This window comes from Corvus kubaryi, unplaced genomic scaffold, assembly GCF_017639235.1.
Source record: "Corvus kubaryi isolate FWS band 111438036 unplaced genomic scaffold, C.kubaryi_AGA036_p1.0 37256, whole genome shotgun sequence".
Classification (NCBI taxonomy): Eukaryota; Metazoa; Chordata; class Aves; order Passeriformes; family Corvidae; genus Corvus; species Corvus kubaryi.
Window position 1 is genome coordinate 8788516 of NW_024581076.1, and position 18891 is coordinate 8807406.

The 18891-nt window shown below is 43.4% G+C and overlaps 1 long non-coding RNA gene across 1 annotated transcript; it reads right to left on the reverse strand.

Annotated features, from left to right (window-relative positions):
- Positions 1 to 1341: 1341 nt before the first annotated feature.
- LOC121662616 lies at positions 1342 to 15615 on the reverse strand. The gene is made up of 3 exons (XR_006015341.1): positions 15115 to 15615; positions 8323 to 8406; positions 1342 to 2364 (listed from the first exon to the last, which is right to left on the reverse strand). It is a non-coding gene; the product is annotated as an uncharacterized LOC121662616 (long non-coding RNA).
- Positions 15616 to 18891: the final 3276 nt, after the last annotated feature.

The window sequence follows — 18891 nt, forward strand, 5'->3', positions numbered from 1 at the left end:
ACTTCCAGCACTGCTGTCACATGAGTGAAGAGGAGCAAAGGAAGAAACCCATGTTCAGGCCAGATCTTATTCTTGTTTCTGATGTTATCCCATGTTATCCCATCAGAGAATGGGAAGCCAGAACAGAGTTGGCAGTGGAGGGATGGCGTCTGCTCCTCCTGTTGTCTTGGGGGATGCTCAAGACACAGTCATTGTGCAGGTTGCTCCTAACCATCATGATATCCTCCTTTCATACCTCCTTCTTCTCCTCCAGGGAAGACAGCCACACAATATGAAGAGGGATGTGGATGCCTGACTCAGTTCCTCAGCCACCTCACAGTCCCAGGCAGCTCATTCTGACCTTTTCCAGTGCAGGCAGTGGGATGCTGGCTGGTGCCAACCACTGGACAGCCCAGGCAGCAGCCAATGTTATGGCTGGCCTCTACTGGGACAAATACTGGAACCTTCATTCCTTGAATTGTTCTCTAGCCTTACCTTCCTTTTTGTGTTTCTTATTAGTAATAGACCAGACATATCAAGTAGACACTATTTGTAGAACCCACACTCTTAGCTAACTCAAAGCTCTTGAATCAAATTCATGAAGAAAAATAAAAATCTCATCCCATTTATACTCATTCTCTATCCTTCACGAGTGTGTTTTTCTGTTTTTCACTAACTGTATTATCGCACCACTGCTGATTGCTTAAACTACAAGGTTTCATGCTAGTTGATGCAAATAAGTAGTGGGGACACAACAATAGGAAAGCACCCACCTTTCTTAATACTGAGACTTTAAAAAGCCCCTGATTTTGGCTATTGTCAAAAGCCAGTGGTTTGCTCTTGTAAACTTGAAGGGTGCCAAAACAGAGGGCAAATTAATGCTTCTGCTTATCAGTTACCTAGCAGGCATGTGTGGCATTCAGGTGCCAGAACCTGGATTTGGCCAGCGAGCCAGCTGCTGCTGTGATCTCTGTCTGCTCAGTATTTCCTGTATCAAGAGACAATTTCTTCTGACTTCCAATGGGTTTGCAGCTGTAAAGGTCACACTGCTGACTATGTTGCTTCTATTTTCTTTTCCATTTTATGACTTACCACATGTGGCTGAGAAGGAGCAGAGCTTTTGAGAGCTCAAGATAACTTTCAGCTGTTATTTTTCTTGGGACTACACCACAGTATTGCTTGTAGGCTGTATAAGGTCCCTGCCCTAAAACATGCACATAATGAGATCCAGTGGTTGAAGGCTCTGGATGACAGCTGAAGGAGGCACAGCCATTCTCATGCCTTGTCCTGGCATCACAGCTGAAAGGTGTTGGAAATATGATGAGATGTTTTCTTAACTACATATTTTAGATGCTCCTAGAATCTATGTTGATTTTCCTTTTTAATAGGAAAATTGGTATCAGGTGGGGGCTACAGGTCAAAAAAAGGAAAACATTGCAGCTTACAAATTTAAAATAAAAAAAAAATAATTAAGGAATAATCTGAAAAGATGGAGAAAAATAACTGTACTACTGATTCAAGGTCTTGGCTGTAATACCAGTTGTTCCTGGCTCCATATTATTTTTCAGTTCCAGGCAAAGAGGCCTTTGAGGTTTTTTTTATATTAGTGAAAGCAGCATGTTTTTAAAAATAAATAATTCTAATGATGTAAGGTGTTGTTTTGTCATTTCCATTATAATAAGGATAGCAACAGTAAAAATTTATTTACACCATTGAAACATGCTAGTAAGTCTATTGGCTCTCATTAAAGATTCAACTAGCTCATAGAAGCCAGTGTTTAAGGAAGAGTGTAAGAATAGGACACACATTGCACCTCCCACGTCTCAGCAGCCCAGAGAAGCTCTTCATCAAGAAGTTGAAGTAACAGCTATTTCAGCTGTCAAAGTTTTTATCTGCTACAGACTCATGGAGAGAACTCATCATTCAGCATCCAAAGTACTCTGTAGCATGAGTTCCACTGTTTGGCTGTGTACGCTGTGGAAAGTGCATCCTTTTGACTGCTGGGAATTGAACAGTGTTGAACAAAACAAGTTCATTTTATAGGTATGATTTCTGAATTATGTGGAATGGTGAATAACACTCCATGCTTAATTTCTTATTGTCACTCAGACTTTGTAGACCACCCCCACCCCAAAGCTGTTTCACTTCTACTTTGAAGACACGTGGATGGTGTATTCATTCCTAATAGAGGTGCCATTCCTTTGATCTCTTCTGCTTCTTTTCTTTGACTCTTCCATACCCTTGTTGTGACAGAGTGGTTTGAAGAGACGACAGTGTTGAAGGTGTGGGTCCATTGTGAATTCTTTTGGCAATGTAATGATGCTTTTTGTGTTGTTTTCTATTTTCTTCCTAAGAATTCCTAGTTTGAAATAGTTCATTTGCTTCCTGTAAAAGGAAAAATGGTTGCATTACAGGAGTCTCTAAGAACTCTGCCATGGTGAACACTGACACAAATAATCCATTACAATAAAACTTTCCTGATGGATGGTGGGATGATGTGCTGTCTGAACTAATGATTAGAAGCGTTGCATTTCCCAGTTTAATGAGACACAATGATGTAAGCAGATTTGACAGTTGTTTCCTGAGAGGCTGCCTGCCCCTTGCTGAAAGGCTTCCTTGCCTGATGTTTTAGAAGAGAGAGACGTCATTTATGTGGGTGTTTTCTTGCTCTGCAGGCAGCCAATTATTGCCTATCACGTCTCACACAGCTGCTGTTTTGCACACACAAACCCAGGCGGATGTCACATCCTATTTTCACAGCTCCAACTAATGAATTGAGGCAAATGTGGAAAATGCAATATTCCAGGCCTTGCAAGTGGGGTCTGCATTGCCACCAATTACAGTATTCTCCCCTGTGTTACGAAGAAGCCTAACCATTAATGTAAGCATGTGGCTAATGTCCTACTGAGCAACTAGGTAAGGATTACATGTGCAAATCCTTATCACTTTGAAGCTCTAGCCATATGTGGGGAAATCTGGTTTATTTCCAAATACTGAATGTAGAAATTGGCTCAGAAGAATATTTTAAATTATTCATAGAGCTTAAAATGTACCAGCTAAAGTTTTTGATCTGGGAGTACCTTGGTTTGTAATCACTGCACTGTGCTCTGTAATCAAGTGCCTGCCACAGGAACTTTCTTAAGGCCTTGACTGTATGTCATCGACTGCTCTCCAGCTTTAACTGTGGGTGGTGAAGTTCTTCTCACGTGTGCAATGCCAGTAAATAACATTTCTGCAACAGTATCTCTCAGTATGAAAGACCTTTTTCTCAAATTGTGCAGGAGTAGCGAGACAGGGACACTGCTGACAGTCTACAATAATTGTCTGCTAATTGTCACAGATCTCAAATTCCTTTCTTTTCCAGAGTCAGTAGCTCAACCTGAAATGAATACCAAAAGCTCAGCTTTTATTTCCAGACTTCCTAAGCAGTTATTTGAGGGTTTTCCTAGTTCAGCATTTTTGTGGCTGAGAGCTGATCCCACAAAGACAGCCCTCACCTCACTGGACCCACAGTTGCACAGAGGTTTGCAGGTGCCATGCATAGCATCACCTCTGGAATGGGCAGTGACATGTTCTGTGGGACAGAAGGAATTGGGGATGTCAACAGAGCAGCCTCCTGATTGCATCCTGTCCCCCACAGTCAGACTGGGAACAGGCTGGCTCAAGTGCAGCACTGGCAGATGCAGGGAGATGGAGGGATCAAGGCCTTACAGGCTGAGAGTGCATGTATTGAGAAGCCAATTTGTCCACAAATTTGAACTTCTGATTGTTCCACAGGGACAATTAGAAATAAGAGTGGTTTAAGCTGTTGTAATACGCCCCAGCTTGTACTGAATAAAGTACTGTCTCTGGAGGGCACTGGGATCCATTCGATATATGGGAACATCTGCCCTACCTCAGACAAAGTAGCCAAAACATTTTCTATTTTGAACCTCAGTGGAAGTACAACCACCTGTAGTGAAGAAAACTGCTTTCTGACTAGACACATAGGAAAAGTCGATTAATATATTTCCTTAGACTCATGAGTGGCTCAGGGTTTTCCCATGCAATACTCAATATGTTTCTATCAAAGTTTTAACAGATATTTTTATAGATAATGTTCACATATTCTGATCAGGAAATTAAAGTTGGCACAATGATGGATTTTTAGGCACTATCAAGATAGCATCAGTGTGCAGGGATTTTATTTCATTTTTTCCAAAAATATATTCTTTCTGTGCAGGGATTTTGCCAAGTAGTACCAATGATTCCCATTGCAAAATTAAATTAAAACGGAGACAGGTTATTTTATTGTCTAGCCCCGCTGACTGAGTGATACAAGAAAAGCATCAGTTCAATTGTTATTACTGACAACAATCATTACATAGAAGCTCTCTCTACTGAGAGAATGTGACTTGAATCTTGTTTTTAAATACAGCAAAGCAGGCAAGATCACTCAATCTTACCTGTAGGCATATGCAGAGCCAGTGTATCTAAGGAAGATGTGTGACTGAATGGTATTTGTGGTGCTGTCTACTCTGATTTCATAAATTGCCTACTCAGTTTTCATAAACTCCATTCTCCCCAGCTCCAAGGGAATATGTCCATTCATTACCTTTGGATGTTTATTGTTCTATGAAAATTTATAGTAACAGAATACAACACTTAGGTTTGTAAAATAAGCTCTGTAAAAAACAGTCTCCACATTTCTAACCTAACTTGTCTTTTTCATTACAAACCATTTTTTTCTTAAATACTTGGTCAGGGTACCTGTAAAAATCAGTTGGAAATCCAGTTGGTTCTCAGGACATAGGATGGTACCAGCTTTTGAACAGCCTTTTTTTCTTCTCTTGCATGGCCAATACATTAGTCAAACCCCATTGGTAGTTTTATATCTTATGTCATCAGGATCCATTGCATCTTCATTAGAGCAAGTAATAAGCAGAGCTTTGTAAAATTAGTTGAATCCTATTGTCTGAACTCTGGAGTAATTCAGTGATGGATCGGGTTACATGTTTGTGTTACCCAGGAGGAGTAAGTGCACAGCAGGGACTTGTAGCTGCCCTCTGAAGCACCCGTGTGCTGTGGGAAGATGCAACTCTCATCATTAGGAGCCCTGAGACTGGGACAGGCAGAAGAATCACAGCTATTCTTCTCCCTGTCTACCAACTGACACACCCCTCACAAATTATTATTTTGACTCGATTACTTAGGTCTTACATGGATTACTAGAGGTATACAGAGTAAGACCATATTAGCTGTGGTTATTGCACAGTTAATCACATGGGATTTGATCTTTGACTGATGTCAGCCTGCTCAGGCTCATTGAGGAAGTTAAGAAACTCTCCCTGGTAGCAGCTGAGCAGCATAAATGTGCTGCACAAGATAAATAACTTCTTATAGAAAATACTATGTGACTATACCAAACTGTTTTCATGTCACCGCCATGAATATAGTTCGAATGTATCAATGTTACAAAATAAAGGCAACACTGGCATGTTGTGCGATTACATATGTGTTTTATATCCAGTGAAAACCAGAAATGACTCGGACTCCTGACCCTGTTAACTGAAGACATGTGAATCCTGTCTCTCAGACTAAAGCATATAGCTTAGCCCAGGGAGAAGAAATTGTGCAGAATTCATCCTTCTTAGGGAAGGGCACGCTGCAATGACGCACTGCACAACCAGAGCATTTGAGGAGTTCTGCCTAGAAAAAGGCACCTGGTTCTTCAGTAGTAGTTACAGAAGGTTGTCCCAGGGGAAGTCATCCTCACTGAAGTGAAGAGTGTGAGGTACATGGCTGATGGGAAAACACTGTCATCTACAGACATATTGCACTGGCTTTATACCACAGACAGTATCACACACTGTCAAAACCAGCATCTGGTTTGCTTCACACAGGAGTGCTTCCAGAACCGTCCCCTTAAAGTGACAGAAATGAGTAGATAGAATTGCTTCAAATCTCTCTGAAGTGAGAGTGAAATGCAATGACATTTGCAAGGATACAGCAAAGAGAAAGCAACTGGTTAGGTCAGAACTTGAAGAAGGGCAGGCCTTGTCATGCCAAGGCTCAGCAAGCATATTGACAGTCATGTCAGAGAGTAAACCTTGAGAATACGGTCTAGTAACCATATTAAGTTGTTATTATTGCAGAAGGGGACACAGACTCACTGACAGTGCCTCATTTCTTCGCTTTTCTTTCTGTGACAACGGCCTCAATCAAACACACTGTCTCTTGGCATCACTGTATCCTTTGATAGCTGGCACCCTGCTAAGCTGTGGGTGAAGCTGACAGACTCACAGCCGAAGACTTAGAGAATATTCCCACTGCAGACCCTTTCTGCTTTTCCTGAGCTTTAAAGAAATGGGAGAAATGCTTGCAATACAAATAGGGTTTTTTTAATTTAAAAAAAGGAAGATCCTTGAATTTCAGTAATGTTCACTCTATCGCATAATTATATGTATATGAATTTTACAGAAATATGGGGGGGTATGGATAGGATGAAACACTAGTTTTCTGATGATATTAGGACAACACGATTTTTTTAAAAGCTCTTACATATAATAAGGTATATTCTGCTCCTGATGCTGGTTTCCATCAGGATGAAAGGCAGTCATGGATTCTCGTCTATTGGAAGGACGCCTGTCATACTTGATGGCACTGTTAAAAATTACACCTTTAAAAAAATCTGCCATTTTTTGGAACAAGAACATGGTTTGGAACAAAGGCCTGTGGACAAAAAAGGCCCTAACCGTGCTTTACTGCTGCCATCTTCCGACTTGCATGCTAAATTGCAGGGGTTTAGAAGAAACCAGCTCAGTGCTTTCCAGTAAATGTCATTACATCGGTGATAAAAGAAGAATAGGATTACGAATACGTGGGTTTGGCTTACAAAGGGACCATGGCTGCACCAAGTACACTCGTATGCTCCAGAGACTCCAAGATAGGAAAAGCAGGATTTGAATTTCATTCTGAGTCGTGTTGGTTAGATGTACTCCAATAGGAGCATGAAGCTATAAGGAAAGAGAGACTCTTATGTCCTCTTTTACAACTCTTTTTGTTAATAATTTTCATCTAAAGTTACCTTCTTGGTCACATTTCTAAAAGAAACTGTGAATTCTAGTTGCTGATCATCCACCCTCAAAAGCTTTTTCAACTACACAGTAAAACCAGCTCATCAAACAGGGAAGGATTTAAAGGAGAAGAAAAAAAAGCTGAAAAACTGAAGCCCTCATACCACAAGAAGAGGAAAAATCCCTGGTCTAACTACACCTATGTACTAGAGTTTCCAAGTAGTATTGACTGTTTAGAGGGCTCAGATACCATCGTAAGAGATGATATGAAACCTTGAGATAGGAATAGTTGGTGTGAATTTCATATGAGTGGCATTACCTTGAAGTGTCTGTCACAATGAGATAATGCAGTGATGCAGATGGAGGCTTTCACAGTATCCATTTCCCATATCCTACTCAGATATTTGGGCTCCTAATACTTAGGCTCTAAGAAGATGTCAGGTGATGAATTCAGCAAAAATCTGGGCCAGAGGCTGTGGCCAGATTACTCTCACCCCAGAATATTCATTCCTCTCCTCAAGCAATGCTTGACTTGTAGCCACTTTGTATATGCCTGCCTTGCAGCAAGCTCAGTAAATGCACAGTTCAACGCAGTCTACACTAATACTTTCCTTTGAACCATTTGTGCTGGAGCCTTGGAAGAAAGAGTGGCGGGGGATTAATCTGTGCTTCTTAGCGAAGCAAAGCCCAAGACACATTCCACCATAGCTGTGACCAAAAATCTATATAGAGCAACTGATTTACAAAATAACATCTAAAATGTAATGTTTCCCTTGAATATAAGGGAAGATGGTTTAGTTTTCATTTTAAAAGTAATTACTTCAGATATATTGTCAATAAAGCTGTACCAGCCTCGGAAATGAGACAGGGCAGTACATCAGACATCCAGCAGACTCCAGTCAGAGAGAGACAGTACTTCTCCACTTCTAATTGCTCTTCAGTCCTGTTCTCCATGACAAAACCCAGTCTTCCCACTGCTTTGATGCTGTTGGGTATCAGTACATGTTTACCAGTGTTTTGCACAAATTTATTTCTCAGAGGATGTTGTTAAACATCTGTTGTCTTATGGTACCAGCTACAAGCTGTGGCTGGTTTCTGGCAAGTGGTCGAGACTGAAGCCTCCCAGGGAATGTGGTTAGAGGAGGATGCTTCATCTGGACACCTGACTACAGCAAGCACTGGTTCTGCATCATTCATCACACCCATCAGCCAGGTTATTTTAAGGACTGTTCTGACACTTCTGCTCCACTGTGTTTTTAAGGCTCTCTTTTATATCCTATTTTTTTACCATGTGTTCCTTCCTCCTCGCCTCTTCCGCCTTTCTCCTCTAACAGGCCAAATGCTTGCTCTCCTTTGTGTTCACATTCAACGTCTGTATAAACACAAAAGGAAATTTTGTAGATAAGAAGTCTATTCACATTTGGTTATTTCCTGTCCTTTGTATGTCGTTTTACAAACCTCATGGAGAAAAATAATCCCTTATGGAATGGTGCAGCCCTTGTCAGCCCCCAATCCTGTTTGGAAACAGTGGATTTAGAGCTTCATACATTGTTAATTTCACAGTTAAGAACTGTGTAGAGATTTTGCAGGATGAAGGCTTAGTTTTGCTGGAGATTCCTCTTAACTCCATTGTTTAGCAGAAATCGGTTTCTACTTTCTTTGCACACCAGTAAAATCTCTAGTGAAGTAATAATCCCACGTGATTTACTGGCACCTTGGACTGATGCCAGCTTTGTTTTAATCTCAGCTGCTGTTTTATCCTCCGGGTATTTCAGTTCATGGCAAAGTGCACAACACAGTCCCCAGAATCTCGTGTGAGCACAGATTTTATTATTTTTATTCAGTCCCTTTGCTTTGTCCCTCATGGCAGAGCTCTGCTGGTCCTCAAACTTGACCAATTTGATTACATTTAAACTATCTTTAAACAGATGCATCCCCTGGGTGAAACTTCTTCCCTGATTAGTCTGGATGGAAAGCATCTGTTTTCCCTCTGGTAAAGAGAGTTCCTAAAATCAAAGCACAAAGACAGGCACTGGTCATGTCTCATGGCATTGGCTGAAGTCCAGCAGGCATGTGGTGCAGCAGTGAAACTTGAATTTGGGCAGGTTGACCTAAAGACAATAGCACAACCATCCTAAAAATGAAAAAAAGCAAGAGTAACACACACAGTGATCTCAAGCTGCTGCAATGCTTTTGGCCTTGGTGATGGAGTTTGTAACAACACTGTGATAAATGTCGCAATCCAAAGCATATAAAATGTCTAAACCCAGAAGTATTATTAGTTGAGAGCTACTGCTACAGCAGTCCTGTGTTCTCTTCTATCCCCTTCCCTGCCCAGGGCCTGGGGGTTCCACTCCTTTCCCTTCTAGTGCTGAAATGTACCGCAGTGGGAATGGGTAGGGGATGCAGCCAGGTCCCACTCATCTCCTCCTGCCAATGCTGTGCCCTGCAGGACTCCCTTGGCATTCCTCCAAGGAAAGGCTAGAGCAGAGCAGAGGTGACTTGTGACCTGGAACCATGGGAGAAGTGGGAAGGGGAGACTTGGGGGTGTTCTGCCCTCCACGAGGGGAAAACAAGATCCTGATGCATGCTACAGGGCTCTGCTAGGTTTGCCACCGCGAGGTGATACTGCCCAGGGGCAGGTCTTCCAAGGGAAATGGATGAGTCCAGCCAACCCTTGGGGTGCATTTCACCTTGGAGGGAACCTGTTGGCTTACTCTGGGGATGCGTCTGGAATTAGAGTCCCATATGTGTGATGTGAATCGTCTGTCATGGAGCTGTGCAGATATACCCTAAACCTACACAATACATTGAAGAGGACACTGAGCTGCAAACACTTCTTCTGACTCCAGCCTGTCCTTTCAAAATAACTTTTCCTCTTCACCTCTGGAAATAGGCCAGTCTTCTCTCTTGCAGTGATTTTGTGACCCACAAAATTGGCTCTTTGCTCCTCAAATTCTCCTGCTGTCAGGAGTGCACCCTCTCCCCAGCCAGACAGAACAATTACCCCAAAATCAGCCCAGTTAGCTGATATGCTGGTGTGTTGCAAGCTGGTGGACACGGGAAGTGAGGAAGGGAGGTGGCCCTGCTGCTGTGCATAAGATGCTGTGTTGCTTATGAGCATGAGAACATGAGATAATCAGTCCATTAGCAGATTGACATCTTGATGTCCTAGTGACCTCCTCAGGACATGGACCCATGTGACTTCATGTGCATGACTGAAGCATCATGAGGGAGATTCTGGAGGGGCCTGAGATGCATTTTCCTCTCACCAAGAAAAATTCAAAGATTTATGGATAATAAAGCCTTGCAAGCTACAGGCTTGATTACAAACCAAATCCCTTGCTGGGTGTTGTAGCTAGGAAACTGTGAGCTGGGGATTCTCCAGGGCACATGTCTTCAAGGGCTGATTTTTCCCAGGAGAGATAGGCATCAGGAGAAGAACCCATACACACAGATGAAATTTCACCTGCTTTTCATTATTCTTAATAGCAAGGTGTGTTTCCTATTTGTTACTTACTTCATGCAGATCTACTCCCATTTTGGTGTGATCCCTCAGAGGCCTTTTTCACTTGCAAACTATTATTGCCTGGTATTTATCTCCTGTGCTAGTTCTTTTGGTCTCCTCTTGTATCCATTTCCCTCCAGTACTGAAGTAGTGAAGAGACAAGGTTAGCACAGACCTCAGTGACATGCAAACCTGGGAACCAACCAGCAATGCCTTCCCTGGAAGGAGAGTGAGCTGCAATGAAATTTTCAACACAAAACAGTCATTTTGACATCCAGAACCATTCCAGAGTGTCTCCAGAGCAAAGACTTCAAAACTCTTTCAGTGAGGGAGCATTGTGCACACTTGAGGAAAGTCTGGGAGAAAAGAGGCGAGATGTTAGTATTTAATTTGCTGCAGAGCTTGGCCTTGGGGTCCTTCCCATCCTCTCAAAACATGAGAGTGAAATTCTAGGTATGGTGGAAACACACTGTGGTGGAGACAAACAATTTTTGGGAAAGAAACATGGTTTGTCCTTGTTGAAAGAAAGAGTTTTAAAGCAGCAGCAACTGCAAAAAAACTGTAAAGGGAAGCAAAAATTGTTTCAGTCAACTTAAAAGTGAACACATCCTCTTTCTTTTTGTCTGGATTGCTTTTTACAGAGTACCCCTGTGGGTTACATATTAGCAGGGAAAGCCTTAACATTGTCCAACAGGCATAATTTTGCTGGACAACTCTGTGCGTATTTTCCTAATATCCAACATGCTGGACACTTCCAGGTTTTGCTACTAGTCCTCAGCCTTATGTGCCCCTATAGGTGTTCCCACATGAATGTAAACACCCAAAAATAGAAAATGTTTAGATTAAAAAAAAAATCCAGCAGCATCAGGCTCTGAGGAGCATGGGGAGAATTTCCACTGTGCAAACAGATCCATGGACACATACACTGTAAGTATCTGATTAAATGCCTGCCACAATTAACCCAGAGCCATATGTTGCTGTGGTGGTGATGGGGCATGTCAGGTCCTCTAGTCCATTTGGATCAGATACCACAGATCTTTGTACATTTAAGTGAATCAAGATTATTTGGGAGAAAAATATGACAAAGTGTACACTAAAAAGGCCACACCACAAAGATAGTTTTTTCCAGTATTTGAGGTCTGATGGGGAAATCTGAGTGAAGAGTCAGACCTATGAACCAGAGCAGATCTGCTGGAAGCTGCCAGTGCTCCTGTGACAGGTAACAGAGGGCTGGATCCAGGAAGGCTCTGTTAGCGCTGGTGTGCTTGGACCCCTCCCCACAGCATCCCAACAAGCAGGACAGTTTCCCTTGGAGGTCTCCCTGTCTGAGCTGATGGTTGCCTCTTGTTTAGCTGTTGCTGAAGTCCTCAGGATGGAGAAACTTGGAGGATTGGCACCCATGTTCAGAGGCAAAGAGGCACTTCATGTGGTTTCTGGCCACAGCAAGGAATTATCACACTACTTCAGATGAGATTCTGGGATGAACCAAGCACCTGTAATTCCATTTACTGATATCCATCGCGTCTCAGAAACAGGCGCCATGGCCGAGAAGATGTACATTAAAGAGACACCCATTACATGACTCATACACAGAATCACATTAATTAAATCAGATGCTAAGAAAAAAAGCCAGAAATTATGCAAGGTTATTGTCTGTGCCTTACAGAGCAGCTCCCTGAGCCCATGCTCCCTGGCACCTAGGGCTCTCAGATTGGGGGACAGATGGATTATGTAGATGAAAACAAATCACATGCTGTGTAGCTGCAGGAAGACACAGAATTTTCCCTGGAGCTGCTAGAATTAATAGACCACTGACAACCATCATGGAAAACACACCAAGCAAGATTTTGAGCTGAGACATTCCAAAATGTCTGGGGAAAACAGCATAGGACTGCAGGCATGTGACCTGTTTGCTGGGATACAGCCCCTGAGTTTGAAATTATTGTGGTTCTTTAAAATCAGCTTCCCTTTCATGGCTCTAAAATATTATTCAGATGCTGAGTACATGATGACTTGTGGAAACCCCTCTGCAAGTATATTCTCACGTATGTATTTACCGTCATGTGAGGATGAATCACTGAAGTGTGAATATCTTTTGAAATGTTCTTCAAGGCTGCTGCCCTGGATCAGGAGTTAGGAAAGAAGAGGCAGCAGTGCTTATACAAAAGGGAATGTGGATCTCCATGACACTCTGAGAGGGATGAATGTTTACATGTAATCTTTGACAGATGGGGATGTTAATGCTTTCATTTTATGGATAAAGAAGAGAGATATTAGATGATTGCTGTGTATTACAGAGTAGTAAAAGCTCTGTGATGAGGATAAAATTCTGGTCCTCCAGGGAGGAAATATCTTTTCTCGAATTCTCTCTCTTGTAGAGCCTTTGTGTAATGGATGATTTGCAGAGGGGAGGCAACAGCAACACTGGCAGCATTCACTTTTGAGGATGAACCCAGGAGTGAAATACAGGAAGAGTATACAGAAATACAAAGAGAGCAGGTCATAGAATATTGATATTTTAGTGAGATCCATGATTTTAAAAAATACAAAAACTCTGGGTTTAGAGATGAAGGTTAGCAAGCGCAATAAAACTTCATATGCATCCCAAAACTACTTGAGATCACTTTCTGTGGTGCAACAAAATCCTGGAAGACATCCACACAAGCCCATGGTGTTAAATTAATCACTGTAATGATCTGTGCCTTGATCATCCATCCTTTTTCCTCCTTCCCCATCATTCCTCACTTCCTATCTGAATACAGCTTGCTTCATGTTTAAATGACAAACTCTGAAAAAAAAAAGTTATAGAAATGTCAAGGGAGTTTACAGCCAGGATGCCTATGACTGTTGTCAGTGTCAGTTTATTTGCCCATTCACACCTTCTCTCCTGGAGTAATCGATCCTGCAAGAATGACTGACAAGTGAGTCTGGGGCCCTACTATGGGGGAAATATGGCAAATTTGCAGTGTCTGTGGCAAAAAGGAAGCCAGTTCCAAGGGCTTTCAAAAGAGCATCGAGTCCCCTTGAAATAACAGGCAGAAACGTGCAGAAGAGGAAACAAACACTAGGGAAAGTCAGTGCTGTGGGCACTAAAGGCGCACATAGGTGTTGGAAAGAGGAAACTCAAGGAAATGCTAAGAGGGAAACAAAAGGAGAAAAGGTGTTTCTGGAGGTCACTGCTCATGTAAAGCAATTGCTAATGCCATGGCCAACACATCAGCAATCTCAGGAAGTTTATAGGATTTGATGCTGCTGTTCCAGAGTAATGAAGTATTCTTGAAAGCAATGCTGGTGGCTGATCAGTTTGCTGGTGCTTCTCCTGCCCCTGTGGCAATCCCAGCTGAGATAACCAAAGGCAAACCAGTCTCTGAAATCAGCTTTGTCAACCTGGTTTTATTTGTGTGCTTTGGAAAGATTCCAAATCAGGTCAGGATTCAGTAGCACTTGCTGGGAATTTAAAAAATGCTCTGTTAGTAGTGACCTACCAAGGAAAACAACATAAAAAATTGGCTTGTGCTCTTGCTTGTGCTTTTATTTCTATATAAAAACAAGGCATAAGAGGATTGGGACTGCTTCTTATAGCTCTAAAGGAAAAATATATGTAAAATGCCAACTTTGGCATTCACTATTTTTGCTGAAGTATTTGCAGGATGTCTCATATAGTGCTTGCCCATCTCTTAGCTAAGATGGCAGAATTATCCAACCGTTTAACATGAGTATATTTTCTCCTACATATTTGTAGGCATTTCAATGAAACAGAATAAAAGTCCCCAAAGGACATTAATAGTCTTAATGAAAAACTGTTACTCCTCTCAGCAAAGCAGATTTTATATGTATCTGTATTATGCCAGTTAGCCAGCGAATCTATTAGACAAGCCCTGGAGTTATTATAAAAAGAAAGCAAGGGGATATTATTGGATAAAGAGGAAGAAACCTCTTAGGCCTGCTCCATGCAGCATAAACAAGGGAAGAAAGCAAACATAATTCTTGTTTCCCCTTGACAGGACACCCTTAGATGGAGCTCAAGACATTTACAAGAGATGAGATATAGGGGGAAAAGTGGGTCAGAGCCTGAGAAGAGAAGGAAAGAAAAAAGAAGATAATTTCCATTATGGTCTGAATTTAGACCTCTGTTGTCTTCACTTTTATACATGACTGACATAAACGATCCTATGGCCTATTTGCAGCTATTGTTGAAACAAGACATGGAGCCACAGTTGATGAACTGAGGTTGCACAGAGAGAAATTCAACAGGATGCTGGTCTTGCTGACAAATGGCAAGTAAAGCTGAATATTAAATGAAACGTTCATTAAAAAACTCCCAAAGCAAACAATAAATGCTCTATACATCTAGGCTGAATGTGATCAGAGCATGACAGCTGAAAGGCCACTGCACAAAAGATAGGCTGTAAATGCTGTGTATCAACTGACTAACAAAAGCTCAAGTGCAGAAGGCACAAAAGAAGAGAATTCAGAGGAAATCATAGATTTTAGTGTAAAATCTCTGTTCATGCATTTTAACTGAGAATTATGAGAAAATTATGTTTCAAAACATGAAGGTAATACACTTACCCTGATGGAACTACTTCCACAGCTTTTCTGCACTTCCTGTGCCAGGACACAGAGGGCCAAATTCTGCCTGTGGGTACAGGACTAGGTTACATCACTGAAAGACCGCATGGTCTATGGTGCTCCTTTATAATGGAAATCAACAGATAATGGCCAGACTAGCCTCATTTCTCCATTTTTTTGTTTTTCAGGCAAGTTTACAGCCCATGAGCACAGCAAAGGGCAGTCTGTCTGCAGCAGGCTCACTGCAGCAGGATCACTGCAGCACTCCACAGCTCTAAAACCAGATAACCCAGGACCTGAGGGGCAAAAGAAAAATCCCAGACAAGCTCAGCACTTCTTGGAAGACTGTTGAGATTACAGGGGGAAAAAAGTAAGCCGTCTGAGGAATAATTGGACAAGAATGACCTAAGCTGAGAGAAGAATTTGGCCCAGCATGGATATTAAGTAAAATCCATGCTCCTGTTAGCCAAGAAGGGGCTGGCAGTGCCTGGGGTACCACCAGAGAGCTGCATTCTTCTGGATTTGCATTACAATTGATTTCTAAGCCTAACCCACTGATTCAAGCAGACTCTTCTTGGACAGACATAGCACTTAGGCAGACTGACTAGCAGTGGAGAGGTAAATAGTTGTATTTCCTCCACTCAGTAGTTGCATCCTCCTCTCTCCTGCTCCTGCATTGCACCCTTGGCAATACAAAAGGCTGCCTGTGGCTTGGCAGGGCAGTTTCCCTCCAGCAAGCTGGGGAGAAGCCACAGCTCTGCAGAGCAACCAGGCAGAGCTATCATCACGTCGGAGCCCATCACTCAGCCACCCTTGCAAACTACCCCAGAAAAGCCTTTCCCACTCATGAGGTGCTCTTGTCAGGGGGGCCAGCATGAGATGGGAGCTGCCCCCAGCTCCTCTGTGCACCGGGGCTGCCTATTCCTCTGCATGGCTTGCAAAGCACAAACAGCCAGGCAGGATCGTGGCAAATCATCCCATCCACTCCAGGCTGGACATCTCAAGGAACAACTGGAGAGTGTCATGACTCATTCCAGACTCTTCCTCAGCTGCTGCTGGAAGACAACGGCAAGAGCTCCCGTAATTAAAAGAACAAGTGGGAAGATCCAACTTGAAAGACTCAGTCTCTTCCCGGCCCCATGTTCAATACTGAACCTAAACACAAAACACACTGCACGGGACTGCTACCTGTACACAAACTGCAGGAGCGGGAATTTAGCTACAAGCAGCAGAAGAGCCCCAAACTAAGAAGGATTTAACTAGATGAGCATTTTTTTTTTTTTTCCAGATTCAGAAACTCTTTTTCCCCGTTGCAAAATCCATTATTAATTCCCCATCACACCTCTCTCTGCAGCCCCTGCCCGACAAGCCTTTGAACTCCTCCCCCAGCCTCCGAAGATTTCTTCTCTGCCCACACCCCTTGGAGATGTGCGGGAACGGGCGCAGGGTTGCAGGGCTCTGGCAGCACTAGGAGAAGGCAGCGGCACGGCCAGGCCCTCGGGAGGAGCATCCTTCAGGCAGTGACCGGCTTAGCAAGGCAGGAGACGGCAGCTTGAGCAGAGTCGGTCTGCCCGCGTCTGCCATCCCTCCTGCCGTGCCAGCTGCCCAGAGTCAGCTCCCAGGGTCCGGCTCCTGGCTGCAGGGGAGGAAGGAAACGCTGCCAAAACCATTCCCTGACACTTCCTCCAGGGCTGTGGGTGCCCCCCGCACTCTGCAGGGACACTTACTAATAAGTGTTCAGTGCTTAAACGTGTTTAGCAAATCAGCTACAAGTCAAAATAGTTTTACACGAAAGGATGTTTTTCTGCCTTTGACAAGTAGGAGACACGGTGGCATGTGTGCTAGTCCTGCCCAGCTCAGAAACAGCAGCAGGAGCAGAGCTGGTGCTGGCAGCATGGCAGGGCAGCATGGCACGGCAGCACTGTGCTTCATTAACATGGCGTTAATGAATTCTGTGTGAAATTCTCTCAAAAATGCACTTGAAATGCATCAAAACTTTAAAAGAGACCAGACCACCAGCAGGCAGTTGTGTGGACAAAGAAAGTATGTAGGATATAGGACAAACTAGAGTTGTGTAGGTGCCAGCCTAAGGGCTACCACTCCTCGCTCTTACACAAGGCACAGTTATGCCAGGAGCTACTGAGTCACCTCCCTCAGGTTGTCTGGGATGGAAGCTCCTATGCCCACAGGTCACCCCCAGCCAGATTCCTAATGCTGGCAAAGCTACTTTTGTCATACAACAGGGTCCTAATACCTGAGTTTTTGCAGCCTTTACATCTAATGCAGTTGCTCTTCAATGGCTTACAAGCTGGGTGAACATAGGTTCTCAGAAAAAACTACTTCGTTTGTGGAAATGAGAAACTGAAGTCATGGCTGACAAGTCAAACAGTGGATACTACTATTCCCTGGGTCTCTGGTGGGGCAGGTTAAATGGGGACATGCATTTTTGCATGAGAGTATCATCACCTTTTTTGACCCAGGGCAAGTAGATTTGGCCTTTGCCCAAATGATATTTTCCTCATCTCCTACATGTCTTGTGGAGGGTTTCTGCAGTGTTCAGGAGAATTAAGACCTGTTGTAGAAATAAGTGTGCTGTCTCAGGTGACATTTGTGATTTGCATTACAGGTGATCTGTCACCAGATGAGAGAAAAAAATTTAGACTGAATCCAGCTATGATCCTTGGCTGCCTACTGGCAGCTGCCTTGCAATGGGCATCCCATGTACTGGGAGCTGCTTGAACAGACCACTAGTGCCACCTGTAAAACCAGCAGTGAAGCCCTTAGGTCAAGCTGCTTTACATCAGTCATAGCCCTGAGGAGAAAGTGGGTTTATACAAAGGCCAAAGAATGATGCATGTGGCAGGAGGGTGTTGAAAACCTGCCTCTGGCCTGGCTGAATAGTAACTTCTATGGTCTTAGGGCTGCCAAAGACTGGTGACTTTTGTCCATGAAGAGAGGTCTCTGGAGAGGTATGGCAATGTTTTATATCATCTACAGCTGGCACTGATGTTAAGGAACAGACCTATCAGGGAACAATTTCCAAACCTGTGCACTGATTCCTCTTTAGCCCTCTTACAGAGAGATTGCAGAGCTCCCAGGCACAGGGGAATGGCTCACATCTCTCAAACTGCTTCTAATTCAGTCTCAAACTTTAATTTGAAGCAGCAGCAGAAGCTGTCCAGGTTTCCCTCATTTGTTGGGCTTACAGCTGTGAGTGTCATTAACGTATTATGTCCCTGCACATATTTACCCAAACCACCTGTGAGGGATGAGAGCAAAGTGAGACATCAGAGGAGATGCTGGTCAGCGCGGGATGCCCAGCTGCTTCCTTACGGATGAGTTGACCCATGACAGCGGCACGAGCTGACAGGAGAGCACAGCACTGGAGATTAATTGCTTCTAATGAGCACCACTGCAGCCCACAGAAAAGGCTGAACGCAGGACTGCCTCAGAAACTACAGCACTTTAACCCTCTGTGGTATAAGACCCCACATCAGAGCTTTTTGGGCTGCACATTGACAGCCTGAAAGGGAGAGGGGATTTCTGCATGGTCTGTTGCCCACAGCAAGTGAAAAGGAGGGATCCCAGCTCAGCTTGCTCAGCCACAGCACCGTGATCCCTCCACAAGCTTCTAAACCCAGTGTGAATTTGTTTAAATCTCCCCTTTCAGGAGAGACTTATTTTCTAATCTTGCTGCAGCCTCCCTGTTCCCTCATTTATCCTGCTCTACTGCAGCAGCTCTGCCAGCTAGGACTGCTTGCACTCCAGTGTAAATTA